The 20,468-nt window shown below is 38.7% G+C and overlaps 1 pseudogene; it reads left to right on the top strand.

The window, feature by feature from the left end:
* Window positions 1–4,957: 4,957 nt before the first annotated feature.
* LOC129401426 (U6 spliceosomal RNA) lies at window positions 4,958–5,058 on the top strand (annotated as a pseudogene).
* The last annotated feature ends 15,410 nt before the right edge of the window (window positions 5,059–20,468 follow it).

Below are 20,468 nucleotides of genomic sequence, written 5' to 3'. Positions count from 1 at the left end.
TGGATAGCTTTATCTCTGGTTTTTTGGCATTGAGCTTGGCGGGTTCTCTGCTTACTCCTCCTGGAGAAATAAATAAATATACATTTATCATATATGATATATTCCAGAATACTCTACATCTTAAAAAATATTATTAAATATTATATTTTTGAATATAATATATCTCAATATATTGAATATTGAGATAGTAACAAGCTTTCGTGTTTGGATTACTATCACTCAATGATCAAACACCCATCCCTCCACCAGTGCACATTCCCCACCACCAATATCCCCAGTAAACGCCCCCCTCCCACCCTCCCTCTGCCTCCATAGCAGCCCATATTCCCTATATACTCTCTCTCTCTACTTTTGGGCATTATGGCTTGGAACACAGACACTGAGAGGTTGTCATGTTTGGTCCATGATCTACTTTCGGCATGCATCTCCCATCCCAACTGATTCCTCCAGCCATCATTTTCTTAGTGATCTTTTCTCTATTCCATCTGCCTTCTCCCCTCCGCTCATGAAGCAGGCTTCCAGCTATGGGGCAATCCTACTGGCCCTTGTATCTACTGTCGTTGGGTGTCATGTGATGCAGAATAATCTACTTCTGAGGCTTCCTTCTTTGTTTATGTTTTGAAGCTGACATTGGACTCTCCCAGAGTGAGGAATCACCAGCAGAGGAGATATTTGGGGCAGATGAGTAGTAGATAAGCTGGTCAAGGAAAGAAGTTTCCATTATATCATCTTCAGGCAAACCTGATTCTTTCTGTAGAAGTCACTTATTTCCAGTCTGTTGAAATAAAGCACAGTGAACTCAAAGTCAGATATTGGGAAAAGTGAAAGAATTTTGCTAGTATACTAAAAACAAAGCAAAACACAAAGCTACTCAGGGCTGACATTGCCACCTGGGTCTAGAGCTCTGCAGATATTTTTGTCCATCAGAAACACTCCATAAATGGCTGTACTGTTGATCTTCGCTGAAAAGATCTTTATTATTCCAGTAGATTAAAATTACTTAAGAACAACACCTAAAAAAATTTGAAACATTAGAGCTCATGCCAATCCTTTTACCCACCTCAGTTGAATACAGATAGTGTAAGAAGGCTACCACAATTGAATAAATAAAATGCAATATATAAAATGTATGTAAAATGCAGAATACATTCTTTTTTTTGTTGTGGCATTGTTTTGTCCTGTTACTCTTTTAGTGACAAATTAGGCTGTTGATATTTTTAATTTAATTCCTGTATTTTTTGCATTTATGTGTATTTTCAGAGGCCTTTAGGCAATGAGGCAATTTAACAAATTGCACTTGAAATAAATAAATAATAGTGGTTCATTACACTGGGCCCAGTTTTTTTATCATGAAATTAAAATGAATGAATATTTAACACTGTTTTAAGACACTAAAATATGAATTTTGTACATTTTTCCACAAAATGGCAACACTGAAATATTCTTCTTGAACGACTCATTTTCAACATTCAGTTGAGAATAGTATTCAAATAAAAAATTTTCTGTCAGCTTGTGTTTTTCAAATTATTTATGTGTCAGAACTCTTGAAGCACTTGTTTATATTTGTGCATCTGTTAGCTTTTAAACCAAAAATCCATATTTTTTCTATTTTGTCAAAACCCACAATTTTATCTGTATTCAACTAATTAAATCTTTAATGAGATTAAATAGATGTTCCAATTGCTAAGATAAAAAAAAGTTATCTTCAGTTTTTATAAAATTGCTTTTTGTGCCTTAGCATAAGTTTTTTTATTTTGCTTCAAGACAATATGCCTCTTATTTTTACTGTTTGGTGAACGATATTTGGCACAGTTCCTGGAATAAGAATGAAATAGTTATAATGCACATTCTAAAACATGAAATAAACGTATCTTCAGTAAACGAATTCAGTGTCTGAAAAGCAAAGAAACTTTAATTGCTTATTAACAGCATTTTAAACTGTCTGATGAATATCTGTTGTGCAGATATTCATAAGATTATTTTCCATAACAAAAATTGCTACAAGTGCCAACTTAATATCATTAAAAAAACATTAGATTTAAAATTTAAATAGACATGTTCTTTGGAATAGACCTATTTATTATTGTTATATATATGCACATTCATAAATGCATGCAATTTAGACTATATTTCTTTATACTATGCTCATATGAAATACAGAAATTTCTGTTTTAAATATCAACAAAACTAAAAAGTGAGCTTCTCTTCTGTCAAGGAGATAGAGCATCAGATATGATGCATATATGCCATGCATTATTAAACTTCCAAACTTTTATGGCATATCCTGAAGACTGTTTTCCCAATATAGAAAATATGGGCATAATATTTCTAATGCTTATAAATTTGGGGTTTATTTTAGTTTTCTAATTCAAGAGGACACGCCTTTTACAAATTTGAACTCAAAAAAGCAGATTCTCTCTATGAGAAAACAACAACAACAAACATTTCTAGACATAAGAGCTGTTCTGTTTATTTGTTTTGTTTTGGGACCACACCTGCTCAGACCCAGGTCTTTCCCTTGACTCCATGCTCAGGAATCACTCTTGACATGTTGCTAGGAAACTATACGGGGTCGTGGGGGGGTTGAACCCATGTAGGCTGCATGCAAGGCAAGGGCTCTCTCTACCTTGTGTATTATTGCTCTGACTATCTACAGACTTTTACTTGGTCTCTCAAAGAAAGAACTAGAGAGGCTGGAGTGATAGCTCAGTCGTAGGGTGTTTGCCTTGCACACGGCCGACCCAAGTTTGATTCCCAGCATCCCATATGGTCCCCTGAGCACCGCCAGGGGTAATTCCTGAGTGCAGAGTCAGGAATCACCCTGTGCATCACCGGGTGTGACCCAAAAAGCAAAATAAGGAAAAAAAAAAAAAGAGAAAGAACTAGAATCTGCTTGATGAAATTTCTAGTCCAGTGACTGTCTGTAGTGTCTGTTCAGGTTTCTGGAAAAGCACTGGCCTCAGAAAGCCCCTTCTGCACCACAGTCCCCTCCAAGGCCATTGAAGACTGTGTTGATGGCACTAAGAGCCATTATTGCAGCAACTCAATGTTCAGAGGCCAGTGCTTGATGCTCTGTCTGACAGCGAGCACATAGTACATGCTGGAGCTTGTTTTTATGATTATTCTCATTTACTTTATAAGGAAATAATAGTGGACATGTGTAAACAATACACATAGTGATGAGAATTTTTTAAAATTTTTTATTAGTGAATCACTGTGAGGTACAGTTACAAACTTATGAGCTTTCATGTTTGCATTTCTGTTATACAGTGATCCTTTACCTATTCCTCCACCAGTGCCCATTCTCCTCCACCAATGTTCCCAGTATCCTTCCCACCATCCCCACCCCATCCCCCACCACCCCACCCTGCCTCTGTGGCAGGGCATTCCCTTTTGTTCTCTCTCGTTTTGGGAGTTGTAATTTGCAATAGAGGTATTGAGTGGCCATCATGTTCAGCCTATAGTCTACTTTCGACACGCATCTTTCAACCCAAGTGGGTCCTCCCAACTTCCTCTACTTGGTGGTCCCTTCTGTATCTCAGCTGATTTTCCCCCAGCATGTGAGACCAGTTTCCAAGCTGTGGGGCAGACTTCCTGGTTCTTATCTCTACTACTCTTGGGTGTTAGTCTCCCACTCTGTTTCTTTATATTCCACAGATGAGTGTGATATTTCTATGTCTGTTTCTCTCTTTCTGACTGATTTCACTTAACATGATACTTTTCATGTTGATCCACTTGTACGCAAATTTCATGACTTCATATTTTTAATAGCTGCATAGTATTCCATTGTGTAGATGTACCAAGTTTCTTTAACTAGTCATCTGTTCTCAGGCTCTTGGGTTTTTTCCAGATTTTGGCTATTGTAAATAGTGCTGCAATGAATATACAAACACAGATGTCATTTCTACTATACCTTTTGTCTCTCCGGGATATATTCCCAGGATTAGTATTGCTGGGTCAAATGGGAGATCAATTTTTAATTTTTTGAGAATCGTCCATATTGTTTTCCAAAATGGCTGAACCAGTTGGCATTCCCACCAGCAGTGAAAGAGAGTCTCTTTTGAAATTTTTGAAAGGCAGAAGAATGATGTGAAGAAATACCTTCCAGAACAGATAAGATCATCCTTGATTTTTAGTTTAAATGAACATAGTAAGGTTAAAAAAAATGTCAAAGCATATGTTGTCCTAGAATTCTTTTAAATGTTTTTGGGAGTCACAAGTGTTTTAGGGGTGCAAGTTTACACCTCTCTAACTATATGTTGTCATCCCAAAGTATGTCTCTCCCTCCACTAGAAGTTTCAAAATCCTCTACTGCTTTGAAATTTCAGGAATTTGCTGATTTCTAGGACGCGCCCTAACATGGTAGCAGCTCAGCCTTGTTTGGGGGCAAGTGGATAACTGAATGGGGAAATACATTTCCCAGACTGGGTAATGCAAAGTATTAGAGAGAGATGCACCTTGAGTTCATTGGTGGTGTAGAAGGTGGTACAGCTACCTGTGTATCCCAACCACAGTCAACAATGCTGAATGCAGGAGACCTAGCCCACAAAAACCCAATTTAAAAAATGAACATAATATAGGATGGAGGCTGGGGGATTAGGAAGGAACCTGGGGACACAGCTGGAGAGAAATTGACACTGGTGTTTGGATTCTGCTGGATTATTGCATGCCTGATACTCAACTATGGGTAACTTTATAAATCATGGTTCCTTATCAAAATGATTAGCACTGCAGCAACTGTCATCACCTTATTCATCGATTTGCTCAAGTGGGCACCAAGTAATGTCTTCATTGTGACACTTGTTGTTACTGTTTTTGGCATATCAAATATGCCACAGGTAGCTTGCCAGGCTCTGCCGTGCAGGAAGGATACTCTCGGTAGCTTGCTGAGCTCTCCAAGAGGGATGGAGGAATCAAATCCAGGTTGCCTATGTACAAGGCAAACACCTTATCTGCTGTGCTATTGCTTCAGCAGCACTTATACTAAAAGTGGAATGATACAGATCATGGCCCCTGCACAAGGATGACACGCAAATCAAAAAGATTAGTAATAATAAAAAATTACATTTGGTGGAGTGAAAAAAAGCTTGTGTACCTGAACTCCCCTCATTTTTCAGGAAGTCCCTCTCATAGACAGGTAATAAAGCAGAATGTTTCTGTCACTCAGTTGGATTTCAGGTCTAATTTCCCATGATTCTTTGGTATATAAACTGTGACTCAGTGTCTAGACTCCACTGTGTGTGCTGAATCTTTCCCTGAAGTCTGCTAGAGAAACATGAGTCCTGCCAGCATTTCGATTTGTGAATTCATGACCTTAAGACAAATACCCTGGCCAGAGCAATACTTCAGCAGGCCAAGTGTTTGCCTTGCTCACGACTGACCTGGGCTCCATCCTGGTCACCTTATCTGGTCCCCTGACTTATCTGTCCCTTAGCACAGAGCCACAAGTTAGCTTTGAGCACCCACAGTCAAAAACGAAACCAAAGCACACCTCCCCAAAAAAACTCAAAACAAATATCCTGTCGTTATGACTACTCAGAGCTTTGTCCAGTGGGCTGCCTTTGCCTCTATATTTTGGGAAGAGTTTTCTTCCGAGGTCAGCAGTCAGCAGTATCATTTTCATTTCTGCTAGTTCCTTTTCCAGTTTCTTGAGATAGGAATGTCTCCTGTGCAATTTATTTTAAATTTTATAACGCCAGAATGGACTCTGATCTGTGCTGGAGAAACCGCCTCTGGCTCTATTCCAGTCATCTGATTTTTTTTTTTTTTCTCAGCTCCTGGACTGTTTATCGATCTGGTCACCTAAGGTGAGGGAAAAAAACAAGCTCAACAAAAATTGTGTTCAAAGCTCCTGTGATCATTTTTTCCCCCTTTTTGTGGCAGCAGGAAGCTCATGTGTGGGGGCGGAAGTGGGGGAGCCAACTGTCTCTGGGGAATATGAGGAAAATCACACCACACTGAATTTATGTAGGTCATGCTACTCCCTAAAGAAGCCTGCCATGTCCATTTTCTATAAAAGGAAAACGCAAAATTAGCCCCCTCAGAAACGGCATCTTTTGTCTATTTCCAAACTATCCCATGTCGCTGACAAATCATGCTGAATCTATAATGTCCTACTGAACACTGATATCTGCACAAATGGAAAACATGGAAAATAGAGCAGCTGTGGACTCTGCTGGTCAATCTGTTTGGGAAGGTGGCTGACCTGGGTGGCCACATGTTTGGAATGAATCAGAGCTAGGAAGAGATGAGAGCCCAAGAACACTGATGTTGGAATTCCTCAATGCAGGCCTTTGAAACTTCATCTGTGTTTTTTTTTTTTTTTTTTAAATTTTGAATGAAGCACCGTTAGATACAGACTACAGACATACACACTTTCGTGATGATTTTGGTGCTTATAAGAAACACATCTGAACAGTCAGAGCAAACATAGACTCAAACTTAAAGGATGGAAAACAATCCTTCAAGTGAACAACTCCCTCAGAAATACCGGGGTAGCCATACTAGTATCCAACAACATAGATTTCAGGCTTTAAAAGGTTAGCAGAAACAGAGAAGTCCACTTGTATCACTTGTCTTCCTGTTGATCTTCGATTTGCTCCAGGGGGCGCCAGCAATGTCTCCATTTGTCCCTGTCGAGTGCTAGTGTAGCCTAATGATATCTGCTCACTCCAGGAACAGGAAGAGCCTTAAACCATTCATTAAGGGTTTTAAAAGAAGTCTGACCATCTCATCAGTGGGTGGCCACGTGGTCTTTTGACGTTCCGTGGAGTCCAGTTGGTAACAGCTCTAGAGAAGGCCATTTTTTAAATAATCAAGTGACAGGACACATGCAAAGCAAATGCCCCTCCCACTGCACTATTGCTCTGTCCCTCTTAATTTTTTCTTTTAAGCAACTATCTCCCCACTCCTCCCCTCGTTTCCACCGTTACCCCTTTCTCGGGTAACTTTAGTTCTGTTATTAATGTCAGTGGTTTCACTTTCTGTTTATTCACCCAACTTCCTTTTTGGGGGGAGCGAGACTGTGGAATGAGCCATACTATTTTATGTACCAAAATTTCACCCATTTTATAGCTGAATAGTACTCCTTTGTATAAGAGTACCACTATCCAGTCATCTAGCAAAGGGAACTTCGCTTGCTTCCATATTTTAACTATTGTTAATAGGGCCAGGAATGTAGTTCAGCAGTAGAGCATTTACCTTGCATTTGTGAGTATCTGGATTAGGCCCCAGCACCACCCCACCCCCACAAAATTATAATGCTGCAGTAAGTTTTTGGGTTGAGGCAACTTTTGATATTAGAGTTTCATACCCTTCAGATAGACAACCCAAACGTCTTCTGTACTATAAGGTAGCCTTTAGCTTTCTAGGGTAGTTCTATAGTGTTTTCTAGATGACATTCCACTAGAGAGAATTTCATCACATACACACTCTGGACTTCCTATTGTCTATGTAGCATGTTTACCAGGGACTGGTAAAAGGAATGTATTTTATTTGTTTAAAGGTCTTCGTTAGGGCTGCATGCATGGCCTATGTTCTTCTATTGCACTACATTCCCAGCTTCCATTGCTTCTTTTAATAGAAACAATTCTTATAGATTTGAGGGGATCATTTCATTGTGGTCTTAATTTGCTTTTCTTTGATAGCCTGTGATGATGAATATTTTCCTGTATGTCTGAGCACAATCTAGTCCTCTTTGAAGACGTGTGTGTCTATATTTTATACCCATTTTGTGATTGGATTGTTGGCGGTTTCAATTCTTCATAGACCTTTAATATTAACCCCTTACTGGATGTATGGACTGGAGCAATTGCACAGCTGGTAGGGCGTTTTCCTTGCACATGGCCTACCCGGGTTCAATTCCTCTGTCTCTCTCAGAGAGCTCATCGAGCTACCAAGAGTACCCTGCCTGCACGGCAGAGCCTGGCAAGCTACCAATGATGTATTCAATATGCCAAAAACAGTAACAACAAGTCTCACAATGGAGACGTTACTGGTGCCCACTTGAGCAAATGGATGAACAATGGGATGACAGTGACAGTGAGGCGTAGCAGGAAGAAATCACACTCCTAAATATAATAGGCACCCAATGAGGGACTAGCTATATGCTTAAAACAATTGCTAAACTTCACAGAAGACATTGGTAGCAATGCAATAGTAGTTGGTAGCAATGCAATAGTAGTTGGAGTAGTTGGATAAAAATCCCCACCTTTTTATCACCTCTGGATAGATCAGAAAGATTAAACTCAGCAAGGAAGTACTAAAGAGGCACCTCTGTGTTTTAATGCTGATCATTGCCCACCCTTCTTTCAAATGAAAATGAAGTTTTTCAAGTGCAAACTACTAATATATTCATGACAGAACCTGAGCAAGGTCAATGCAGTGACATTGGGGGTCCTCTTGGCTTCCTGTCCACCTTCTTTCTTTCTTTCTCTCTCTCTCTCTCTTTTTTTTTTTAACCTGAAAAGAAACGTTTTTGGAGAAAATAAGCCAATTTATTTCTCTTCAAGTGGGTCTTCAAACTTTGTCTCAGACACTGGGGTGGAAGGTCAGAACTGAAGGCGAAGGAGAAATATGGATGGGAGCAGAAAGCTCCAGCGCAAAGTCCAGGGGGACAAAGGGCAGGGCATTTGGGGGTCAGAGGCTCAGAAGTCGACAAGGGGATGGCAACAGAGGGACCTGAAAGCCCGTGGAAAGATGGGTGGGCAAGCAGCCACCTCAGGAGGGTGGCAAACGCCAGCTGACACTCCAGCTTATGCAGGAAACAGGACTGCAAGGAGAAATGGAGCAGGAAACTTTTGTTAGGGTTTTCTGTGCTCACTTATTCCATCATTCTTTCCATACATCTTTCATCCCACTCTTAGGGGTGAAAGTGATGTCAGTGGGACCCACGGGTGAAGCAGGGAGGAGAAAGACGGTCACTTTCTCCCCAACCGCCTCTACCACCCGGGACCCAGGGTTACTGGGTTCTTGTCTCACTTGCAGCAAAGAATTTCAGGAGCAGACAAGCAGTGAAGTAAACAGATTTTATTTAGAGGTTTCTGAGGGAAGGAGGAAGGGATAAGTGGGAGAAAGAATAGTAAGAATAACACACTCAAGAGAGAACACAGGCTTCTCCAAGGGTGGACAGAGCTCTACACACATCCTAGCTCTAGACACGAAAGCATGAAAGTACACATCTCAAGAGGGGGGATGTGGGCAAAACATGTGCTTGGGCACCGCATGTGCTTGGCCACATGGATGCAAGTAGCACATGGGTTCAGGCAGCATACGCGCGCCCTTCCTTTGTCCAACCTGCCCCACGTGGGGCTTCTTTCCAGGTAAAAGTCCATTGCTAAGGAGGTTACCAAGGAGGTTGGGAGTGGTGATGGTCTTCTTTTTTTTTTTTTTTTAAACGTGTTTTCTTTATTTTATTTTATTTTATTTTATTTATTTTTTTTTTTGCTTTTTGGGTCACACCCGGCGATGCACAGGGGTTACTCCTGGCTCTTCACTCAGGAATTACTCCTGGCGGTGCTCAGGGGACCATATGGGATGCTGGGATTAGAACCCGGGTCGGCCGCGTGCAAGGCAAACACCCTACCCGCTGTGCTATCGCTCCAGCCCCAGGTGATGGTCTTCTTTAGGCTGGATCACATTTTAATCAGATTAAGGGAGAGGTCTGAGAGTTTGAGGAATTTCATGGGGAGGTTCAACCTCCTTAGGTCAGCTAAAGGTCTTATCAGGTCTGTTTTCTGTATCCACAGGGTGTGTCAGTTTTAGGATTCTTCTTCCCAGAGACTTTGTTAATCTAAGTTTCATTGCCAAGGGCCTTTCCCTAGTTACCTGCCTACATCAAAAGAGGGCTCCTCAGGGATATAGATTCTCTCACCTTCATCCCCAGTGCTCCCTCTAGCCCTCCAGATATCTACCCACAACTGTTGCTCTTCATAAGTGATATGTCCATCTTGGACACTGAATCCCATTCATCTTAGCATATCTACTTTATTTTATTTTATTGTTTTCTTTTGGGGTCATGCTGTGCTATGGCTCTAGCTCAGCAGTTGGGCGTTCGCCTTTCATGCGGCCGACCCGGCCGACCCGTGTTCGATTCCTCTGCCCCTCTCAGAGAGCCTGGCAAGCTACCAAGAGTATAGAGCCTGAGCGGCAGAGCCTGGCAAGCTACCCTTGTGTATTGGATATGCCAAAAGCAGTAACAATAAGTCTCTCAATGAGAGACGTTACTGGTGCCCACTCAAACAAATCGATGAGCAATGGGATGACAGTGACAGACAGTTTTGGGTCACAACCGGCACTGCACAGGGGTTACTTCTGGCTCTGCACTCAGGAATTACTCCTGGCAGTGCTCAGGGGACCATATGGGATACTGGGAATCGAACCCGGGTCGGCTGCATGCAAGGCAAATGCTCTACCCTCTGTGCTATTACTCTAGCCCCATTACCATGTCTACTTTAACTTCTACTTCCCAAACAGCCCTTCTGCTTCTCAACCACCCCCCCAACACGCGCACACGCACACGCACACACACACAGACACGCACACGCACAGGCACATGCACATGCACACCACAATTAAACAATAGGGAAAAGAATAAAAATGCAAAACACAACTCTTTGAAGATGTTCCTCTCTTTTTCACCTTTACCAGCTAAATTGTGGAAGAGAGAACTTTGTGGGTCCCTAGCTTAGGGTAGTACTCTTGGTTGACCACCGGATACTGCTTTCCTTCCCTTTTTTCTCTGATGGAATTCTAATTAGTCCTAACCATCCATCAGATCCAATCACAAAGATGGATTCTATTTCACAGCACCTGAATTCCCCCTGGTTATTGTTAGCGGTTCCCATTAGCAAAGTGTGCCTAACAAAAGACTCAGCCTCAAGCCCCATGATTGAGTGGGTCTCTAGATCTCTGCTCTTGAAATATCATTACATAAACTTGCACTGAAGATGGGCCTTCGAATCCTCAGAATCCACCTGAGAATGAAGAATATTGGAGCAGACCAAAATTAAGGAGAAATGAACTTATTACTTACAAGTGCCCAGTGACATAGCCCTAGAGACTGCATTACCTCCAAATTTCTGTTCCATGTTAGCATCAGTCCAAACAGAAGCTTTCCATATAAGAGCTGAATTTCTGTCACTTTTGTCATAAAGCATCTGAATTCCTTTGGGACTAAAGTGGACTGTAGTTTTTACTTTTTATGCAGTCATCTGTCATTCCCCCCTGTCATTCCCAGAGATGTATCTTGGGATTAGAGCACAGATAAAGTTTTACTAAGTCTCAGGCAGACTTTTTTTTCTACAATCAATTCCTCATTAACACTTATTACTCTCTGGAAATATTGTAATTGGTTTATTTCTAGAATTTTTAGCAATCTAGATCCTGCCTCTGTTCTTTGTCTAAAAGTTAGTTTTTCCTAAGTAAATCTATAACATAATATTTATGCCAGAGTATAAATCTCTAGATATGTTTTTGCCCATTTTATATTTTTCTGAATGTGTCTCAGTACATTAAAGTTGTCCTATCTGAATTTGAGCATGGCAGGCCTGTTGTTCTTATCCTGAATCTCAGCTTTATTGGCCTTATTCTCATTTATTTATTTATTTACTTATTTACTTATTTATTGCTCTTTGGATGCACAGGGATTACTCCTGGCTCATGTACTCAGGAATTTCTCCTGGCAATGCTCAGGGGATCATATGGGATGCTGGGAATCGAACCCGGGTCAGCCACATGCAGGCAAATGTCCTACCCGCTGTGCTATCGCTTCAGCCCCAAGGCTTTATTCTCTCTTGACTAGTTAACTAACCACTCAATAATGAACAATTGAAATTTTTTCCGTTGAAATTCCTTGATCTCTCCTTTTCCAGAGTCCACTTATTACTTTGCCATTTCTAAAACAATATCCAATGATTCACCCCTGCTTTCCCTGCCCTAGACAAATTCAACTGCTCTCAAATTCCCTAGACTGTTCAGATCTCCAGGTAATTCCCCACCTCTCATTTTATGTCCCTTAAACTTTTATCACGTTTCCAGCCAGAATGTACCTTGTAAATCAAAATGTTATGTGCACCCTGGTGACCCTAACGATCCCATTTGTAATATACTGGAATGGTCATTTCCTCCAGCAGAGGACAGGCTTGCCTTGCACTTCCTTCTGTTTGCCATTACTTGCAACTTGACTCTATCTGTATTCTTTTCACACATCACCTCCACACTAACTATCTGAAGTTATCCATATGTATGTGCTCTTTATTTGCAGGATTCTTTCTTGAGTTTAAAGAAGGAGCTCTCCCATCTAATTTTACTTCTGTGTACTCTTCTAAGCATGTTTTAACTCTTTGTTCATTTGATTATCTCTGTTCACTGTAACTCTCTATAGTAGCATTTACCATGCAGCGTTCCAGATAATAATTTATGTATATTTCTGAACTTGACATTGCATTCTTTTAGGAAACACACATTTTTTTATTCTACACTGAACTGCATCATTTTTAAGATAAAAAAATGTGGTTTCTTTTTGGTCATTTTATTGTAACACTGTCGTCCTGTTGTTCACTGATTTGCTCGAGTAGACACCAGTAACGTCTTCATTGTGAGACTAGTTCTTACTGTTTGGGGCATATCGAATACACCATGGGTAGCTTGCCAGGCTCTGCCATGCAGGCGGTATACTCTCGGTAGCTTGTCGGGCTCTCCAAGAGGGACAGAGTACTCGAACCCGTGTCGGCTGTATGCAAGGTAAACCCCCTACCCTATGTGCTATCACGCCAGCCACCACTTGTCTACCCCATGGTGTAATGGTCATTTTATTAAGCTTAATAATTATAAGGTGTTGATCTAAGGGATCTTCCACCAAAAGAAGAATTATTTTAATCTCACAGATCAGTTCTAATCAATGTGTAATTGCTGACTAGAATCTGAAAAAAAAAAATCAATGCTATATACCCAAGTGTAGCTGGAGGGCATTGTGGTCAAGTATCATGGTCACTAAAGCTAAAATTACTTTAAAGATCATCACTTTTTAAAAAGTAGGATGGCACTCACATCCATTGTGAAGAAGCTATTCATTTTCCTAGAGTCCTCTAGTTCAGTTTAGAATCAAAGCTTTCTCTTGTCTCATCCAAAATTATGCTGCAATTCCCTATTAACAATGAAAAAAGGCAATGCCAGTTTTCCTTATTCCGACAGATATCCAATTGTTTCATCTTCTAGAAAAATGTATGAGAATTCTTTGAGCCACTCACGACTCTGACGAGAACCCTGGGTGGAGGAGAACCATGTCTAACTCACCCATAGACAAGGTGAGGACTCTGATTTCCACAGGGATATTGCTGGACTCTAGAAGAGTATCCTTCTTACCGTTTGTTTCACTTTGTTTGGAAAAACCCGAATCTCATAAGCTTGTAGTTCCTATGTAATTTATACATATTAATTACTTGAAGGCTATTTTATGAATCAATATTAGCTAACATGTGACTTGATCATATCTTAGTATGTCTGTGAGCAGGAATATCAGTTGCCTTTTTTTTTTTTTCCCCTGAATGATCTTTTCCCAGGGGTTGGTATAGTGAACAGCTTTGGAAACATAAAATATCCCCATCTAGAACAGAAAAACAGTTGGTTTACTTTCCATTAGAAAATATTGGGGTTCTTTAGGTGAAAGGTTCCTCTGCAACAGCACAGATAACTGTGTGTAGCATTAGGTAGGGTTAGGGGTTCAGGGAATAATAAACTATCCTTTATTTTAGAGACAATGTCTCCTGTCCTCTGACAATATCCATTAAACTCACACACAAATTTCTTAGCTTGCTTGTGTGATAAAATCCCAGGCTTACCTTTTAATTCTGTGTATATGATGCTTCTCAACAGTCTTTTAATTTAAATCAACTCTTTTTTTTTATTTGAAAAAGTATTGCAGAAACCCCAACCATGTGTGATGGGTGTGAACTTTCCATTTTAAAATTTAATAGGAGAGATGCCAAATTAGCCAAAGAGTTATTATCTTACCCCTGTGATCAAAGTATTGGTTTTGGATTAAGCAAATAGTTAAAAGCTCATTTAACTGTTTGAATGTTTGATTCTATTAGAAATGGGAAGGATCATTCATCACTGATAACTTTGTCCTTCAAATTATCTATTGTTCTGGAAACTAATCTTCACCCTAGGTGGGCACACTGTCTCTGACATTTTGTTTATTCATCCGAGTCACTCATACAAGCTAGCTTTACAGTCCCAGATATTCATTTTATACTTTTCCAAGTAGATCATGAGCTACAGAGACACAATTTAAAAGATATAATATCTACAAGGCAAACACATCTCAAGCAGTCAATAAATATTGGTTGCATATGGTAAACATATTCATTCCAAAAGCTATCAATTTATTTGTGGTTGCATGCTTCCTCTTTAGAAGACAGTCTAAAAATGAGACAAAAAATTTCCTCCCCCACAATCTTGGCAAGTCTCTCTTTTAGGTTGTCATTCTAAAATCATTCCATAACAGTATGAATGAAAAGAATAAAGATAACATATTCAGCGCCTTGATGTAAATGCCTTTGAATGGCTACTTATTTCAAGTGAGGACCGCAATAAATGTCACCAGTCTGTGAAATACGAGGGAAATATATCTTGAGTCTAAACTTAGTTCTGCACTCAGGTTTCTCTCGTGGATGAAAGAGTGCATACAGGCAGCTGCTGGGGCCTGGGGCAATACAGACTCTCGAGATATCTTGGAGGAAGTTCTATGTAACTGAGTTTTATTAACTTAAAAAGTAGACCATGACACTTCGCCCCAAGCCACTTTCCGGAGGCTGCTCTTTTGGCTCTGTTGCAATATTAGCACCATCATATCTAAATCCAAGAGCTGGAAAGCTTCATGCGTGGTGCTTAGAAGTTTTTCTCACTGGAAGATAAACATAACCCTAGATCTTCTTATGATGGGCATGTCATGGGAGAAAAAATAACAAATAATAACCCCTGCTCTTATGCCTCCCAAATGAGAGTTTCCAAATCCAAGGGTAGGAGGAAAATCTGAATGACCCATAAAGTTTCTAGGAGAGTCTGCAACCTGGTGAGGAAAATGTTCTGAAATTCACTTAACCTCTTGGAAACACTTTTTTCATCAGTCTGTTCCTGATACTAAATATTCTTAAGGATTGATATGAAAGAAGAGATTGGGTTTATGATCTCATTTTACACAGTTTTCTTATCAATCCTTATTAAATAAACTTATTTGCTATAAGAACTTGTTTACATAGATCGTGAAGGTATAATGTTTAGCTACACCATATTTTCTTAAAAAATAAAGTGACTATTCACACACAGAGCAATGCCCTTATTAGTATCATGTATTGAAATAAACATTGCAACCTCTACCACATGTCTTTTCAAGGGGGAAATGTGGCCAAAGATCTTCCAAAAATCAATATCTAAAGACGTAATACCTTTAAATTTGACAAGAGAGATGTTGATCACCATGGGGAACTAATCGCAGAGCAGTTCATGAATCAAAAAGATATATTCCATTTAGAGAATAAAAAATGTACTTAAAAGATTATTTTCTAATATTTTGGTCCAAACTAAATGTGATGACTTTGCAGATGTAGTCCTCTAAAAAAAAAAAAAAAATCATTGAAATTCAATAGAACTTTGAAAACGGGTGTCTGCTAACCACCCAGGCAACCAGAATTTTCTCATGGACGGTTGATAACAGGTGATCTTAATTAACACTGAAAAAATTACCAATGTGGAAAAAATGCCACGTTAACAACCATTAGAAGTTGACCTTGACTCACTGAGCAGTGAAAAATCTCTGAGGCAAAAATGGCCCATTTCCTCATCATTGATTTCTACTGTTCATTGAAGCATGTATTTTAAATTTATTTTGCATTTCATTTCCTGGTTTGGGGTAGGTTCCCTCATTCTGGAGATTCCACGTGCTCCACATTTTTGGAGAGTGACTGAATGATGCTCTTAGGATCTATAAATTTCAAATGAAATATTAGCATGGACTTTATCCAATCCTGGAGAAGAAATTACCAGGAGCACAGTTTCCCAAGGTCATATGGATGTCATGGTGACTAAAAAATAAGTGTGTTTGTCCTTTGTTCTTCAGTTTGAATATTTTAACATCACTTAATAACAGGGAATTTTTCCCTCTTTTGTTTGTGTTGGTCATCTCATCAGTGAATCATGTGTAACCTTACATAGTTCTAAATGTTGCTGTTCACCTAACACAGGATCTAATGTGTTTCTAGTACCAAGAGACAAAAGGAAAGAACATATGAGAATATTTCATTTTTCATACATAGAATGAGATTTGAAAATAAAAATAAATATTGAGACAGAGAAAGTAGATACCATCTTCAAGGAAATGTTACTACTTCTCTACTATTACATTGTAAACATTTTATAATAACTTCACAATAATTCTCTGTCACTGAATTCTATGTTCTGTAATATGGTGAATTTTACACACTCTTTATTGTAGTCAACTGTCAAGAAAAGGAATAAGAACATAGTTTCTTTGAAATGAATACTGATTGGATGTATGAATGAGATCATTCAACTATCAAAAATATATTAGTCAATGATCAAATTTGAGTTAAACCAGAAATGTAAAGACCATTAACATGTTATTTGGAGATAGTTTTTTTAAAAGTATCAGCAAAGGATAAAGTCAGCTTAGTAGTATAAATATATGTGTATATGTATATAAAATATTCATATGTATTATGCATATATATGCAGATGTATGTATTTACTAGTCAATATTCACTTAGTTGGTGCTAATTTCTTGGTATAGAAGACAAATTTAACCGTGCAGAGCACACACAAATTAAGTCATGCCAATACACGTGGACATACATGCATAAATGCATATGGCATTGAGGTTTTATTTTTGTAACATAGCTTCCCAATTATTTTTGCTTCCATTACTTAATTAATAAAATATTCATTGTATATTAAGATTTCTTTATTGCATCAGAAGATGATAACCTAGTAAAAATAATGTTTACTTGATATGTCAGAATATCACTGAAATTTAGGCTTGATAGCTCACAAATCATTTTGTTTGTTCTAAGTTTGCACCCTAAATTATTTTTGAAAATGATATACTCAAGCAGATATTAGGCATAATTTTGCTAAATAGGCATTCATATACTACATTTTTATCATTTAAATGGTGGTTCTTATTCAATTATAATTTATCTCAAATTTATATTAATTTATATTCACATTAATTAAGTGGCAATGTGGCTAGAAAGTTATAATATACATTATATATTGAAGGGTTTCTTTGACAAAGATTTAAGCAAAGGAAAATAAGGGAGAGGCTTGGTTTTATCTGAATTTTAGAAAGGCAACTAAAATAATCACAATGTGTCCTAAGGAACTTATTGTTCAGAGATAGATCAGTTTCCTCTGAACTCTCCACCAGTGAAGCTTACATTTGTACTGATCTGTGGTTTATGGATTTATAGTAAATATTCTCCTATAGTGCTTTTTTCAAGGAGACATTGTTGATATCCAAGGAATGCTATGGGAATCCAATGACTTGAGGTCAGAAATACAATTGAACTCATTGTGAAATGAAGAGTTTCACATCAGAAAGAACTAAACTAATGATAAGAAATTGTGATCTAGAACAAACCAATGTTTGGTTCAAACATGACTCCACCTGTTTTGATAACAGCTGTGAGTTAACAAAGCTTGTGTTGCTTTTAACTGGTTGAAAAAATTCAGTGATATTGATGACCTGTGAAAAATATATAAATACCCTTTTTTATGTCTACAAATAAAGTTATCTTTTATACAACCACACAGTCCATGGTAGCTTTGGGCTACATACACAGAGGTAAGAAGTTTTGAAAGTTAAAAATATCATTCAGAGTAATGTAAGTCGAGTTTAGAAATTATGAAATATTCAATTTATTCATATAATGTGTTGTTATACTTTTGTCTGATCCTTAGTCATAGCTTTCTCTATAAAGGAAGTTGGTGTTCACAGACATTGAAGTGATGGTTCTGGGTTCAAGAATGACCATCTTCTTGGTGCTTTTTTATGTCTTCATTCCCTCAATTTTTATTTTTAATGTTGTGGGAGGGGAAGTCTTGTTTCTATTGACTTTAGTTGGCAATAACATCATTGCATCACACATTGCAAAAGAAATTTTGAGCTTGTCTTCTGCTAGCTGATTTATTTTTTCCTTATGCCATATTCTGTGTGAGCACATTGCTTTAATCATAATTTGTTATCCTAGAATAATTTTAATAGAAATGTATAAATTTTTTTTAATTATTGATATTGAATAAGTTTCTCCATTTGTTTATAGTGCCCATATTTAATTTTGGAAATTAGGGAGAAAATTACTCATATCATTGACTTACGATATGTCATTTCTAAGGTTTAACACACAGCTCTGATTGTCTAAACTTGTCACCACATCCATGACCAAAGTTTAGTGACTGTTTAACCATCAAAACGAACCCTTTCAGTCAGAGATTTTTTTTTATGCTCATTGTTGTGTACACAATTTTTAGGTGTATGTGCAATTTTAACTTAATATTCCATTTTTTAATTATAAATGTGACAAAAAAGTAAATCTATTTACCAGTTTTTCACTGCTAAAATGTCGCCATATCAGGGTCACCACTTGTTCAATGTTAGAACCTCTTTTTCCTTGATAGCTTCTATTCAAGAATTTAAAAATTCTGATTCTTTGGTTTTCATCATTGGCTTGATGCTCTTTTTTTGTGTGACTTTAGTTGACTAACAATTCTATTCAATTTCTGGTGTGTGTGATTCAGATTCTTAGTTCTGTTTACTCAGTAGAATCTCCTGCCAGTGCTCTAACATTATGAAGGCAAAGCTGCACAATAGAACCACAAAATCTCAGGGCAGGAGAGATAGATAGAAGTTGGGGGCTTGCCTTGCATGTGGCCAGCCCACTTTTGATCCCTGCACCGCATATGTTCCCCAGAGTACCGCCAGAAGTACTTTCTTTTTTTTTAAAATTTATTTTATTGAATCACCATGTGGAAAGTTACAAAGTTCTCAGGCTTATGTCTCAGTTATACAATGCTCAAACACCCAACCCTTCACCAGTGCTCCACCACCAAAAACCCAGTATACCTTTCACACCCCACCCCCCACCCCTGCCTGCGTAACTGATAAATTTCACTTCATTTTCTCTTTACCTTGATTACATTCCATATTTCAACACAAAACTCACTATTGTTGTTGGAGTTTCCCCCCCCCAAAAAAAAAAACAGCTGTACTGACAAGGAAGCATTTGATAATTAGTTTTCCAATTGCTGAGAATGAAGAGATATGAAGATATGAAATCCATATCTTTATTTAGGATTTCTGTATGTTAGGATTTTAGTAATTAAGTCCATGGAGATTTATGTTAGAAATTGCATCATTATCCTTCGTGGGGCAGTATGGGGCAATGACTTAGAGAGTCTAGAGACATGGCTGCAAGCAGTTTCTGGGACCAAAAGTAGTCTAGCTGGTCTCCGGATTGTGGTCAATCAGCAGCAAAGTGGCTGCACCAAAGCATGTGGCCGCCCGGGTCGAGTCTCGGCAGAGCATGAGCCGGTATTGGCCCTGGCTCGAGACTGCCCAAGCGCCCCGCTGTTCCAAGTACAAAACTCTCTCTCTTTTTTTTTTCTCCTTCCTGAGCCACCAAGTTCATGACTGCTTATAATCCTCGTAATATGGCAGACATCACACCACTTCTCCCGGAAAGGGAAAAAGAAACAGAGAAAGAGAGATATTTCCAGTCGCCAGAAGTACTTTCTGAGTGCAGAGCCAGAAGACACACCTGAGCATCACTGGATGTGGCCACAAAACTAAAAACAAACAAACAAAAACCCGGAAAAACAGCTATGAAATCTCTAAATAAAAGGAGCTAAGCAGTTCTTCTTCTGGTGATTACAATAAAGGCGGCAGGTTTAATCATGATAGAGACAAAGAATTTGCTTTGCTTTTGTCACTAAGGGCTTTTCTGTCTCCACTGTTCTTTCATTGTGTTGCCTTTAACACCATTTTAAGTGGGTCATGCTGTTCAACTCTTTCAAAGTTTGGCATTCACCTGTGTGATGGACTCTTATTCCTTGGGTTTCAAATGATGATTCATAATTTGGATTGTTGTTTTGTCCTTTGGTTCAGGAGAGTCACACCTGGAAGTATTTGGGGGCTACTCCTACTTCTGTGCTTTAAAATTGCTTCTGGGGCTGCTCAAGGTGACCCAGAGTTAATCCCTGGTTCCTCTCTGAGAAGCACACACTCAGCCTGCTGAACTCTCCTGGCCCTCTTTGGGTTGTATCCAAATTGTTTTTTCAATTTCAATTGAGAACCTTTTCAGTTTTCACTCTTAATTTTCTCTCTTCTTTTTTTCCTTTTGTTTTTCTCCAACCAGTCCACTGTTCTTTGCACAATATTAAGCCATCACATAATT

This window comes from Sorex araneus, chromosome 1, assembly GCF_027595985.1.
Source record: "Sorex araneus isolate mSorAra2 chromosome 1, mSorAra2.pri, whole genome shotgun sequence".
Lineage (NCBI taxonomy): Eukaryota > Metazoa > Chordata > Mammalia > Eulipotyphla > Soricidae > Sorex > Sorex araneus.
The sequence above is the reverse complement of the archived record's forward strand: the minus strand, read 5'-3'. Positions and strand labels throughout refer to the sequence as shown.